Below are 14990 nucleotides of genomic sequence, written 5' to 3'. Positions count from 1 at the left end.
AGCAATAGGTCATTAACTTCAATGGAAAGCTAGACATCAGTGGGGCACACTCTGTCTAGAGCACAGTTGTCTGACAGGGCCAGACAAGAGACTAGCTCTTCCTACGGCCAATAGCTGCCGAAAATCAGTGCAAGTCTCAAACGTGAACCAATTCAAAGTTCATCTCACATTGGTTTATTCAACAATGCCAAGTCATGATTCTGAAAATCTACGCTGAGGACTGGACCCAATCTTCAGGATCGTCTCGTGATAACAGATGGCTATTGGCTGGCACTTATGCAGCTTTCTTTGGCTTCATTTTAATAGATGGCATTAGGGGAAACTAATCCAGTCATTTTAGAGAGGGAAGGGAGCACTGCTGGCTTTGTGGAGCTATAGAATTCTGAAATCAGGAACATATGTGATATTCTGTGAATCCAAAAGAAACCTCCTTAAAATAAGGAGCTTCTGACATCTCTATTCAGGCTGCATTAGGCAGTCACTCAGATACCATGTGTATAATTACATTTGATTTGCCTGGTGATACTCACATAGAGGTCTAAGTAGGCTGCAGTGAGAAAGGAAAGCAGTGATTTATTTCAGTCACTTATACTTCCCAAGGGTTTTGCGCACATGAAAAGCAAGGGCAATCTGAGGTGGACAGAGGTTGCATCTCCCTTAATGGCTTGTATAGACAATCATATTTCAAGAGCCACATCGCCATGAACTTGAGATAGTAATGCAATAACTATGCTAACAAAATAATAAGGAAGGGACCTTCTTGAAGTAACCTTTGGACCCTTGACTTTATTTTGAGGCAAAAGCAACTGGCTACCTTCCTCTGGATCTGGGTCAGCGGTGGCAGGGCTGTGCCGTTTCCCACTGAAGCACCACCCCTAGCTGCTATTTGCAATAAACAGTACCTTCATGGGCGGGGGGTGGAATAAGATCAGATGGCTTTTCAGCAGAAAACTGCTGTGGGACCCCAGTCCACACTAGGAGGCCTTGCCAGCTGCTTTTTCTTCTAAATTAAATTGCCAGTGCTGAAGACCCTTTTTAAAACCACATTTCATTCCAATGTCTCAATATGTTGTTTCCAGGCTTCCACTTTTTTTGGCCAAAGTTGTAAAAAACAAAACAAAAAAACCCCCGTTTTTGAGTTATTTTTATGGGAAATCAGCAAAAATGGCACTGCCAACATGGGCTACCATACATCCAATTTTTTGCAGTCATTTTCCCAATTCCCACCAGGACACTGCTGCCAACTGCATTATTCTGGGTATGTCCAGGAAATTCCAGATGTATGTCAAGCCTAGCTAAATGCTCTGATCCAGCAGAACTCTTACTGTGTTTGTATGCTCACAGTATTAAACAAAGTCACAAACAAAATGCCAAGTGACCAAGTTATAAACCAGGTGATTGCCCACCCCGCTTGAGATATTAATAGAACTCCGCAAACCAGCTGCTCTTCATCCCTAGAACTCCATTGTCAAAGAGTCAATGCTCATGTTGAATTTCACAAAGAGGGTTCTTGCCTAAACTGTCTATATGGGTATATGGTGCTCCCTGACTGGACCATTCAGGGAGTAATGCTGCACACTTATGTCATACTCCTAGACCTACGGAACACAGCAGGAGCCTTGGCCTAACATCTCAGTAAACATGCATATAACTAGAGCATAGGGCTTCTGCTTTTGCAGACTCTGTCCTGAAGAACAGTAGGAAACTCTGCAATAATAAGTGCACCTCTAATGCTGGGTTGTAACTGAAACGAACTCAACCTGATCTACACCCTACCTTCTAGGCAGATCAGAGATACTCAAGCTAGTGCTGCTCCCAGGGTAGGACTTTGGAAAAGATGTCTAGTGCCCCCACAGCTGCAGAATGAGCAGGAGAAGCCCAAAATGCATTAAGGCTGCATTTTGAAACAAGTGAAGTATGTAAAGAGATGGGGGCACCAAGACCGTTAAGTCCAGCGTCTAAACTTACCTTGCTAGCACTGCTGTCTTTCACCTGGGGATTTGATAAAGCTTTTCTTTCCAACAATGGAAATGTGAAATCCTGGGAAACATGCACTGGGTAGGGCTTCCTAAGCCTATATAGGCAACCTTTTAAGGTTTCCTTTCCATATATTAGCCACAGCCTTGTCCTCTGAGCATGGTACCAAGGCAGTTTCTTTCCAAATGCAAACCACAGCTGGGTGATCTCCAACGCTAATCATACTCAGAGTATTGGGTTTACTCTGCGTATGACTTAGTTGGATATCACCCATTAACAAAAGGTTGTATTTGTGTGGGGTTTTTTTTTAAAAAAGCAATAAATTCGTAGCAGAGGGTGAAGAAAAATAAAACCCAGTGTTCCTAGCCAGGAAAGGAGGTTAAGCAAGAACTGAACCATAAAGAAATCACTTTTCAACTGTAACATAAACCAAGGCAAAAAGAGAGGTTAGTTTGCGGCTCCGGTGACCTGAGGTCAAATGGCATCTTAGACTCTAGACAAGCAGGATATCAAACCCTGCAGGTGTCCGCTCTCCCCACAAGGGCCTATCCGCCCTGGCCAGGGCAGGGTCAGCATTCCAGGGCTCTGCCTGATAGGCTCAGGGGATAATGACATCTCCATCCGATGGCAAGAGCCATCTAAATGCCGAGCTGCAGCAGGGTTGTGTCAGCCAGCCCTGAGCCTGAGAAATGATGTGTTCTCAGACACCACTGGAGCAGGCTCCTTCCCCTGGGCACTCTCACATACAGTACACAAATCACACACATGCTTCACACTGGGTATTTGGAAACCACAAGACATCCATGCCCCCTACTCTCCCAATTCCTTTCGCGAACTCATGCTGTGAGAGCAGAGCTGTGGTTTCCTGTAGCCTGTTGCCCATGTGTCTGGAGCTGAGCAAGCACCTTGATGGAACCACTGTTTGCAGGGGGTTTTCTTTCCAGACTCTGTAGCCTGAAGGAGGGAGAGAGGAGAGGGATAATTGGAAGCTGTCTCATACTGAGTCAGACCACTGGGTCCAGCAAGCTCAGGGTCTTTCCCCTGTCCTACGTAACCTATGGGACTCAGCTACATATATAAGGATAAAGCACTTTATATGCGTTATAACAGGGATGCGAGTGGGGCTGTGGTCTAAACCACAGAGCCTAGGGCTTGCCGATCAGAAGGTCGGCGGTTCGAATCCCCGCGATGAGGTGAGCTCCCATTGCTCTGTCCCAGCTCCTGCCAAACTAGCAGTTCGAAAGCATGTCAAAGTGCAAGTAGATAAATAGGTAAATGGCATTTACATGCACTGCTCTGGTTCGCCAGAAGTGGCTTAGTCATGCTGGCCACATGACCCAGAAGCTGTACACCGGCTCCCTTGGCCAGTAAAGCAAGATGAGCGCTGCAACCCCAGAGTCGTTCGCGACTGGACCTAATGGTCAGGGGTCCCTTTACCTTTATGCGTTATAACATCATGACGCCAGATGGAGCTGTGGAGCTCCGTTTTTCGCCAACGGTACTTCCCTGTTTGACTTTTACAACGTTTAATTGAATTGCTTCTTTGATGTGTCTAGATCCAGCCCTAGAGATGTCCAGCATTGAACCCTGGACAGTTTGCATACATGTGCTGTACCACTGAGCTACAGCTCTTCCACGAGGAAGGAAAGAAGAGAGGGTGGAGGGAGAGAAAGAGATTTGGGGGGGGGTTTGCTCAGCCCTGTAGTTTAAAGTTAAGCAAATAAATATTTAATGTATTTCACATATATAGACATGACATATACAATAAAGACAGCAGAAAAACAGAAAAAGCAACCAGAATGAGAAGCAGAAGAGGGCAAGATACCCTTGTGAGGAGCGGCTCAAGGTGTTAATTGTCTACTTTCAGCTTCAGAGAAAGGAAACCAAATGTTTCAATCATTTGATGAAATATCACAAGCATCGCTGCTAAGGTTGGAAGATTTCAGCAACATTCTCTGGCTCGGAAAACAGCTTCACATTGTTTTGGCAGCAGCTCTGTTGATTCTGGATTTCCCCATCCACCATACACTGGGCACACCCCAGCCCTGTTTGGTTTTCCCTTTAGTTTGTCTGTTTACTTTCTGGTTTGAGAAGAGCCTCTTTTTCACCTGCACAAGTGGCTGCCTGTTCTACTGGGCCCCGTCCACAAGATCCAAAACCCACATCATATCAGTGATGGAGAAAAGGGCTTAATTCAACTCTCAAGAGTTTCCATCAGACCCCTGGCCAGGAAGATTTGAAATCAAACATATTCCAAATTATTCCAATGAAAAAAGAGCACACTGCTTCACTAGTCCTTAAAAAACCAAACCTTTTTCTGGAGAACTATCTGAAGATGTAGTTTGAGTATGTCACAGAAAGGGAAAGAGATCATAAACCTCAGAATGAGAAGTAGCCGTGTTGGTCTGCCATAGTAAAAAAAAAAAAATTCCTTCCAGTAGCACCTTAAAGACCAACTAAGTCAGTTCTTGGTATGAGCTTTCGTGTGCATGCACACTTCTTCAGATACACTGAAACAGAAGTTTCCAGACCCTTCTATATAGTGAGAAGGTGGGGAGGGGTATTACTCAGAAGGGTGGTGGGAATGGGTGATTGGCGGATAGCTGTGATGAGCCTGTTGACGACTCTTAACGACTGCAATAGGTCTTACAGGAAAAAGCAAGGGGTGAGAAGGTGAAAAATGGCTTTGTCATGTATAATGAGATAAGAATCCAATGTCTTTGTTCAGACCAGGTCTCTCCATGGTTTTAAGTTTGGTGATAAGTTGCAATTCAGCAGCTTCTCTTTCCAGTCTATTTCTGAAATTCCTTTGTAGTAAAACAGCTACTTTGAGATCTTGTATAGAATGTCCTGGGAGATTGAAGTGTTCTCCTACTGGTTTCTCTGTCTTGTGATTCCTGATGTCCGATTTATGTCCGTTTATTCTTTGGCGTAAGGTCTGGCCTGTTTGTCCAATATAGAGAGCTGAAGGACACTGTTGGCATTTGATTGCATACACAATGTTAGACGATGAGCAATTAAATAGTCCCGAGGTGGTATGTGTGATGTTGTTGGGGCCAGTAATGGTGTTGTCCGGGTGTATGTGGCAGCAAAGTTGGCATCAGAATGAGAAGTGAGAGGAATTTTAAAATGGGAAGAAACCAACGTTAGGAGTTTTTGCTTGTGAGACTTTGTCCATTTCTTGGTTCAATCAATTTGTAATGTAAATGTAAAATGGCACTGGCCAGAGAAGGATCATTCACCTTAGCGCTCCTTCTAGTTTTGCATCAGCAGTGATGAAATGTTTACATAAATGCAAGAGAGGCTGAAAGACGGTTTAAGTTGCATGAAAATACTTGCAATTAAAATCTCTTCCCTTTGATGTGTTTTGTTTTAAAGAGCAAGTTATATAATTCAGGTTATATAATTATTCATTGCTAGCTCCATCACCCCAAATCCCAACATTCCTGGTACCCAAAGAAAGAGTTGTTGTTGTTGTTGGCATCTGTCTCAGGAGACAATGGAGTGTGTCTCTGGGGGTGAAGACAAACCACTGCATTAGCATCACCAAAGTGATGTCCACAAGGTGCAAGCAGACTTTACCCTCATCTATGCATTTTTGTACACATTACTTGACTGGAGAACTGCACTGCAAAATTCAAAGGAATGCGAATTTCGAACGACACCTGTTTCGGTTTGAGTCTTGTTTCAGAACGTGCCAACCAAGTAAGCTCACATTTAAATGTGAACCAAATGAAATTTCTCTCGCCTCTCTAAGTGGTACATAGCCTCCTTAGCTGGTTGGCCAGGAGGGAATGCAGTCCTCAGCCTGAAAAGGGTTCCCCACCTCTGCCTTCGAAGTTCTAGGGCATGTTCAAAATAATGGCTCCAGAAGAACATCTTTTGCAGTATAAGATGCTTTTGTGCATCTCTGGGGCAACAACAACAATTGTGTTATTTATACCCCACCATCTGGCTGGGTCACCCCAGCCACTCTGGGCATCTTCCAGCATATACAAAAACAATAACAAAAATCATACATTAAAAACAACAAACAAGGATCAGTTTGAAAATGGATGGTGTAATGGATCCCTTCAATTGTGCCACAGGCCACTGGATGCCAGAATTACTGTTCATCCCAAGGCAACAGATACTTTGCAGATGAAGAGTGTGTAGAAAGTAGCTTTGCCCAAAGATTTGACAAGATATCACTGCTCAAAATGAATGAAATTTCAAGGGATGTGTGTGAAACAGGGTTGTGTGGAGCTCAGTGCTGCCTTTCAGGAGTTGGCTGACTCACCCTGGGAAAATGAGCCCTAGCAAATGTCAAAGCTGCCATAATGAGCCCTAGCAAAAGGGTAACGACCTGCCCAACTCCAGGAAACTTAGTGAGCGACTGGCAGCAAAATAGCAGGACTCAGTTCTGTGAGAAATATGTGCACTTTGTAACCTCAAGGGGAAAGACCTAACAGAGCCAGGTATTTAGAGAGCCAAATTCTACATGCTGCATAACTGTCAGACCCAACCAACCCTTGGTTCATCTGGCTTGCAAGAAGGTATCAAAGCAGTCAGGGCTGGGGAAGCAATGGCAGGGTTGGGGGAGACAATGTTAGGAAGCCCCAGGCCCTGCTGACCCCAGCATATTGAAGCAGCTCCTGGAGAACAGAATAGAGGGTGCACAATGTTTGTAAAGCGTTAAGAGATGGTACAATGATGCTCAGGCAGCCATCTTTACCCAGAAACTCACTTTTGCTCCTTTTACTGAAGGAAAGAATTCTGCCCTTACGAGACTCTCACCAATAATGGTGCATGGATTGCAAGAGACCACTCATTTTCAAACAACTTCTAGCTGGTTCCAAAGGAATTTGGTGAGCAATCAGTTTTATAAGCTAGGGGCAATAAATCATCTTGAACAGTGTTAGAGCAAGTATAAATATACAATATATGCAAATTCTCACACATCTTTGTGGCAAATCTATTACAGTAACTGTATACATTTTAACATGGTCTTTCTTTCTGGAGGCATTTTACGGTGATGTGCTAAGGTCCATACACCAGATCATGCTATTCACACTTTTTAATGCTGCCACTTCGCTTCTGAAGGAAAAGCAGCCATGCAAGGCTCTGATCTAGTGCCACATTCCTGAACCAGATTTGCCCCCCCTCCAGTTTTCCCACTGAAACCAGGGCCACGGCTGTTAGGTGTCCCCAAAGTTGGCACATGTTGTTTTTCTGTTTTCTCAAAGGTCTTGTTTGATCTTCTAAAAAGCAAAGGCCAAAATCAAAGGAAGCCTAGGTGAATCCATAATCCTTGCACAGTCAATTAAAATGCCCCAAGTAAATTGGAGCATTGTATCTTGCTAAAAGTCGGGATGTTATTTATGGCTAACAGCCAGAAAGATATTTAGCTTGTGACTGAGTTATTATGTGGAGGAATTTTTTTAAAATGTAACATCTTTAGAAGAACAAAAATGGTTTTCTTTTATTTTGTTAAGCATCTCATGTATCCACCCTTGAAAAGTGTGTTTGCACATCTCCTGAACATGTTAAAAACTTCCAGAGGGCTAGTCACACTAGTCACTTGCAGCAAAAATAACAAGGAACACCGTAGTACCTTAAAGCCTAGGCTTGAGCTAGAGTCTCCATCATCTAATGGTTCTGTTCCTTCATCTGATGAAGTTCATCTTAGTCCATGAAATCTTATGCCACGGACTTCCGGGTCGGCGCCATCGCCGAATGGCGGACTCCCTCCGAGCTCCGGAGGGAGCCTGCTTGGCAGGGGCTGGGTCCTACCGCACCGGCGATGTGGGGACCCTTAAAAACCACGGCCAGAGGAGGCCGTGGACATGGAGACTCGGCTGGCACCGTTAGCGCTCTCCCGGCTCGTGAAGGAGCCTTTTTAAAGGCTACGGATCGGGTGCCGGGGAGAAGCGTGGTGCTTTGAGTTCTCTGCTATCCCTGCCGAGCGCAGCCGCATGCCATCCGGCGGAGAGCGCTGACTTCTTCTATTGAAAATTTGGATCTAAAGAAGAACCCGTGAGTAATTGGAATATGGACTAAAAAAAAAGGGGATAAATTTTTAAAATTTGGAGCGAACGGGGGAGGCGGAAAAAAGGAAGTCAGCCCACCCCTAAATTGTAGAAGAGCCAAAACAAAGGACTGGACAACTAAGATCGAGTGTAACCTTATTTCGCTGAATTAGCAACTTCGCGAGGGAAAATTATAAGATTGAGCTGGAGGAGAAAAGTGGAATTGTTTTAAAAAAGCAACCCCCCCCCCCCCGGAATCCCTGGAGCGATTCGTGAAACTGCCTGGAGAAAAGCAATGGAGGTTTTGACAGCTGTCAAAGAGCTGTCAAAAAGGAAGATTAAAATAGAGACTTTGTTATGAGGACTTTGCCGGTTACATTTGTTATAAATTGAACATAAACTGTTTCAAATATGGGCTAACAAGCTACTTGGACTGGTGGATGTGATTCTGGAAGGGAACTTTGCTACTGTAATCCATCTAGAGGAGCTGAGGGATATTGCATGTGTTTTTGACAGGAAACTTGAACAGTTGAATGGAACTTTTAATCTCCTGGGAAACTGCAGGAATGGAACATTATTTTGTCTACAGAGGTCTATACACTACAGGAAACAATGGAACTATTTGTTGGAAAATGAAAGGAACATGATGCAATGCTTTGCTCCTGAATAACAAGCCTCTGCAGAGACACTAGAAACTTTTGGAAAAAGAACATTTCTGTGGGAGAACAGAGAAACAAAAAGGAGGAGAATGATTGACAAGAACAAGGAAACAACAAGAACTGGACAGAACTGGGAGAGGGAACATTTGGGATATCCAGGTTTGACAAGCTTATGGAAACAAAATTGGAGTTTTTACTCCTGGATATAAAAACCTGGATAGAAGAAATGGGCCCCTTTTTTGATAGACTCCTTCTATGATTGGACACTCGTAATTAAAGACTGGCAAAGAACCTGAGGGACATAGTGTAATGTGGGAACTCCAGGAAGATATTAGAAGTAGAGGGATAGGTGAAACGCAAAGGGGAAAGAGGGGAGGGAAAGTTGGAATCCAAAGGTTGTAAAATCACTACTCATATTTATTTTATTTCCATCTGTACTATGTTTGAAAGGGGGGAACCCGTGGAAGGGAATAGATCGATCTTAGGGGATGGGAATTTGCATAAATTGGGTTACTGATGATGAGTGTAATTTGGGGATAAGAACTTGTTGAATTTAATTGCTTATTTGGAAGATTTGGAACACAAGAGGGGGTAGGGAGGGGAAGTCCTGGTTATTGGCAAAAAGTTTATAAATTGGATTTAATTTGTTTTAATTTGTTTTAATTTGGAAAACCTTAATAAAAATTATTATTAAAAAAAAATGAAATCTTATGCCACAATACATTTGTTAAGTCCTTGGTTTCCTAGATAAAAAAGAAAATCCATTCTGTGGATAGCCGGTAACATGGCAAGGACCAGGTTTCATGGTTCTCAACAGTCTACACAGTGCTGAGAAAAATGGCTTCTTAACACTGAGTTTGTGGGAAGAATAAGAATGAATTCAAACCATCCATTTCTGAGCACTGCGTTTGTGATTTTCAGCCAGATCATGCTGAGTTTTCACTTGTGCTGCTATGTGCAGAACTGCCCAGTGCTGGAGCCATGAGCAGAAGTCAGCAGGGAGCAGATATCTGAATGCTATCGCCACTTATGTGAACAGATGGCTTCTCTGTGTGTCATCAGTGGGTCCCCCCAAGTTTTTAGTGCTCTTACAACAATACAAATACAATAACAATGAAACTTTGTGGAGTGGCACGATCAGATTACAATCACACAATGTAAACTGAGTGAAAACAGCACAATGTGTACAAGACTCTACTGCAGCACTAAGACATCCAGGATTCGTAACCTAGCTGCTCTATAGGCGGGCATGGGGGCAGTATTATTGCTTCTGTTTATGTAGATAATAAATGAAAACCAAAGCTTGTCAAAATGGTCCTGTTTAACCTGGCCTCTCGCCACTCTTCAGTGTTTGGACAGGGCACAATCCCAAACTTTCCCTTCCATCTCAACATCCATGGCCCATTGGGGTGAGAAGCAATTTTGTGTGTCACCAATGTTTGCACAGAAGGTCTCCCCGCGTATCACACATTGCAGCTCAAAAGTCAACATACCCTGGTCAAATGGCCTGCCTGTGATGTGCAGAAATGGTTGTGGGAACAGGCCCTGAAAGAGCAATCCTTTGCCTGTCTTCCTTACTTTTGCTTCCCGTGCTGACATTTTGCAGTGACTAACTATTAACGCATCCTGTTTGATTCTGCTTGTTGTCACCATCCCACGCAGCATCTTAGAGGTGTCAGCTAGGATAAAGATGCTTAGGTTCATCTGGTCTCAGCTCATAAAACCAAAGCCATGGTGGGCAGGAATCAAGCTGTGCACATAGCACTCCTTCCCAAAGGTCTCTCCGATGGATCACAGCACAGCCACCAGCCCATAAGCCCAATTCCCTCCAGCAGATGCCATCTCTGTATTGATTCACCAGAGCCGTTTAAGCTCAGACCCCAAGTCCCCCCCCCCACCAAGTTATGGAAAGGTTGGCCCTTCCCAACTCCCTGCCCTGCAACATGGTTCATCATACAAAACGCTCCCTCCGCCACCCTTCTCCTATGCCTCTGTCAGTTACTTCTCCTTGCATGTTCCCGCTGTTGGAAATGTGTTTTTCCATCTTTGATTCTAAGCCTCCACAATGACCTCATGGCTTTGCTGCACAGAAAGAGCTCTGGACTTGCAAGAGAAGGGGGCCAGAAAGATGCCAGAACCAGGCAAGCTGCGTGTAAACTTATCCCCCAGAGACCGGTTAGGAGACTGATTTAATTAACACAAGCAGCACATTAAGAGCGGCCAAGCAGTGTTCCCAGGTTGACACTCTCCAGACACCCTTTTGTCAGGAGAGCTCTGGCTGTCATCACCAGAACCAAATGCTCTTCTGACATGGCCTGGCTACCCCCTCGCTGGGGAGGAAAGCCTATCCAGACACACAGGCTGCATTCAGCTCAAACCCAGGTCTCGGTGCTCTTGCTTGACCCGTGGGGATGTCTTGTACATCTTTGACACCATCTTGAAGAGCCTCTGACTCCATAGGGGGGAAACAAGGCATTGACCAATGTTCAGCTAGACACTATGTGCAAAGGCCTAAGATGCCATAATGGGGCCTTGATTACCCGAACCTGAATGTGATTGCCTTATGTCAGGGATAGCCAATTTGGTGCCTTCTTTGAGTTCTTGAACTCTCTCATCAGTCCCGGCCAGTATGGCCAATGGCCAGGGATGATGGGAGTTTTAGTCCAACAACATCTGAAAGGCAACAGGTTAGCTACTCCAACATAGTATCAGGATAGTCAAGAACTCTGGGAATTGAGACAACCTCTCATTTTCCAATGAGAGAGGATATCACCAGCATGGAGGGAAACGGGATGCAATGCCTTTTGATCCCATTGGCACTGCTTCCCTGAGTGAAAACACTTAGGGAGCGGCTCTGGCCCAGTCAAAGCCAAGAGGTAAGACGCCACCTGCCACCTGGCAGCCACTGCTTTCTTTTGCAAGCCCTGCATGGTGCTTTCAAAGCCCCCCTTGCCTGGAATCCACACACACACACACACACACACACACCTCTCAGATTTGACCCACAAGGCTAGGATCCAATAAGGATCTGGCCCACACGGCCTAAAAGGGGTTCCCTGCTCAAGGTTTTCAGAGTTTCAGACAGGGCTTTTCCCAGCTGCTTATGCCACACATTGAACCCTGGAACTTATCCATGGAAAGGATATGCCAAACAGCTGAGCTTCTGCCCTTCCTCAAATATCCAGTACTTTTTCCTTCTGGGCAGGGCTTGTCCAGGATATAGATAAAGATTTCTTGTTATGTATTGATTTTGAGTGGATCCAGCAGCTCCACAAAGAAGGTCACTGAGGTTAAGTATTTAATTTCATAAACAACCGAATGTCTGACCACCAGCTCCATTTGTTGCCTCTGTTTCACTACCTGTGATTTTGAGATACCTCCCTGCCTTAGCCTGGGGCTATCTGCCAATAATTAATTGTTTGCATCTCATCAGCTCCCCACCCTGTCCTGCAAACTGCCATGCCAGGAATGCAGCACTCAGGATAAAGCATAAAGCCCACTTCTGTGCACACACGTTATCCTCTGGAATGCTACATTCCTGGCACAGAATGTGTGACACGGTGAGCTGGCTCAGCGCATCACGCTGACAGAACTGCAGGGGTCATGGCTGGTGCACTAGTAACTGCCTCTGTCACCAGGTGTGGTGTGAAGGCAATATGGAAAGTGGTTAAGTAGGTGAGAAGTAGCTGGGGAGGGGAGGACTGTGGAAAATATAGCCACTTGCATTTCTGAAGCTGTGCACAATTTGATCCGAGTCCACCATACACAATTTGATTTCCCTTGACATACCTATGCCCCTCCATTTTCGTCATGCTGTGCCTTAAGAACATAAGGAGAGCATGCTGGATCAGGCCAGTGTCCCATCTACTCCAATATCTACCCTCACAGTAGCCAACCAGATGCATGTGGGAAACCAGCAAGCGGGACCTGAGCGCAAGAGCCCTCTGCCCTCCTGTGGCTTCCATCAACTGACCTTGAGAAGCAGTACTGCCTCCAGCCATGGAGGCAGAACATAGTCATTTTGGCTAGTAGCCACCAGTAGTCTTATTTTGACATCCATTAGTCCAGTCATCTTTAAAGCCATCTGGGTTGGTGGCTATCACTGCCTCCTGTGGGAGCAAGTTCCATAGTTCAACTATGCGCTGCAAGGAGAGGAGGTGGAAAATGGACCTTCCGGAATATCACTTCAGCCAGTTGCCAAACAAGTGGGAACCCTGGCTCTGAAATCCTTGCGATAAGAAAATGCCCAATCTGCTTTAAAAAAAAAAAAGGTGTTCATTTTTCAAAAGCCAACACTTGTTCATAATGTTTTTTTGTTTGGAGCACAGATCCCGAGTTCACGATTGCTCAGCATTGACTTGTCCTATTGTGTTCTACTGAACAGACGCTGCAGCTCCAAGGGGCCCTTCACTTTGACGTCACACATATATTTCAGATGACTTCTTTAATGTGCACCACACAGGCAGTTCTGTCCATTCACATTTGGGATTTGGGGCCTGGTCCAAGGGCCAGAAAAATGATTGGACCAGTTCTCACTGACTTCACTGGAATGCTCTGGGCCAGCCCTTTGGCGGGATGCAGAGGACGTGTGGTGCTTAATTGAGGCTGTTATTGGTTTGGGGGGGATTCATGTTAAAATGCAAGAATTGTCTAAGCAGAACGAAGGGTAGCAGCTGCACAAATATAACCTATATGGAATAATTGATCTGCTGGATTGTGCAGCTGGCTTTCTTTGTGAGCCGATCCAAAGTTCTCAAATTTACTCATTATTCCAAAAAATCACTGGCAAAATTCTTTGTGCGAGTCTCCCCCAGGAATTCTTTCGTGAATGTCTGAAGTGCACGCTGCTTCAGTTACACACATATCCGGTTACACACATCTTGGCTGGAACTATCTAAACACAACACAAATTCCAAATACTACAACGCGACGTTACAATCTGAAATTCATTTCCGCAGAACTGTTAATCTTCACCTTCTATTGAAAAAGCTCAGTTGCAAGGATTGAGGCAAATATACTGTGGCAAGGCCTGAAGTTGTCCGCTTTGGCTTTCTGACAGGGAAACCCTCCACCAAAGCTCTTCCTGCGAGATGAGACCAGCACAGGTGAGGCCTGCTTCTGTAGATCTGGCAGGCCTGAAAGACCCTCAGTGCCTATTCCACAGGTGGCCAAGCAGAAAGGCTGTGGTGATGCTGGGCAGGAGAATCCATAGACCCTGTTTTATCTTAAAGAAGGGATGGGGAATCTGTGGCCTTCCAGATGTTGCTGGAATCCAACAGGTATGGCCCAAGGTGATTTGGAAACTGGGGCGAAACACAAGATTGTGCCTCCTCCACTAGGGGTGAGTGAAGATCTACATCAGGAACAAGTGGGGAATCAAATCAACCTTACCCAATGGTCGAACCTTTCGAGGGAAAGGGATCCGCCCTGAATCGCACTGTGTAGGTGCAGAGCCCAAAAGACCTCAGATGGCAGCCCTTGCCATTTCCTCCCTAGGGTTGGGAGGAGACCAGCAGTGCCTCATATTCACCAAGAGGCTGCTGCAGAGGTGGCATTATGGGGGGTTGCTGAGAAATGCACAGCGGCAGCAGTGATGGGTGACGCACTCCTTGAAGGCCGGATCTGCTGCCCCTGTGGGTCCTGCCACCCAAGACAGTTGCCTCATGGGCTGGCCAGCCCTGGACACCAAATCCCATCACTCCTGACCACTGGCCTTGCTGGCTGGGGTTGATGGGAGTTGGAGTCTAACAACACTTGGAGAAGGGCTATAAATCCTGGTTATGGACATAAGGAGGAGACCCCATTCTAGCTCTAGACCTTCTCCAGGCAGTGCTCAGAAGAGTGAAAACCAAACCAAGGCACTGGGACTTGGTTTGTCCTACAACTGGCTTCTCTGCATGGCTTTTTGAAATAGTACATGTGGCTATTTTCAGAGAGCCTGAGACTGACTCCTAGTCAAATTTCAGGACGGACCCAAGACCAAGCCACACTCAGACTGAGTTAAGAAGAACTCCTCCCTCAAAAGCAATTGAAAACCAAATGGAGCAGAGTGGGCTTTGGATCAGGTGGTCTACCTGGCTAACTAGGGCCAAGAGGACCAGTACACACAGAGTATATTCTCCAACACATCATGGCGAAACACCAGGACAACATCTTTCAGGGCCACAGTCCCTCATGAGTCATGTCACCTGCATGAAATCACAGCCCCAAAAAAGCGCTTTTTGGGGGAGTGAGATGTGCAGAATCATACAAGATTGCTGTGCCCAAAATGGCCCCCGTGCTCTTGTGGGGGGAAACAGAATGTTCCGGTTTTACCAGCACAGTTGAGGGATAGAAGAAGTCCTTG

Source organism: Podarcis gaigeae (genome assembly GCF_964106915.1).
Source record: "Podarcis gaigeae genome assembly, chromosome: 2".
Classification (NCBI taxonomy): Eukaryota; Metazoa; Chordata; class Lepidosauria; order Squamata; family Lacertidae; genus Podarcis; species Podarcis gaigeae.
This window is presented reverse-complemented; position numbering follows the sequence as displayed.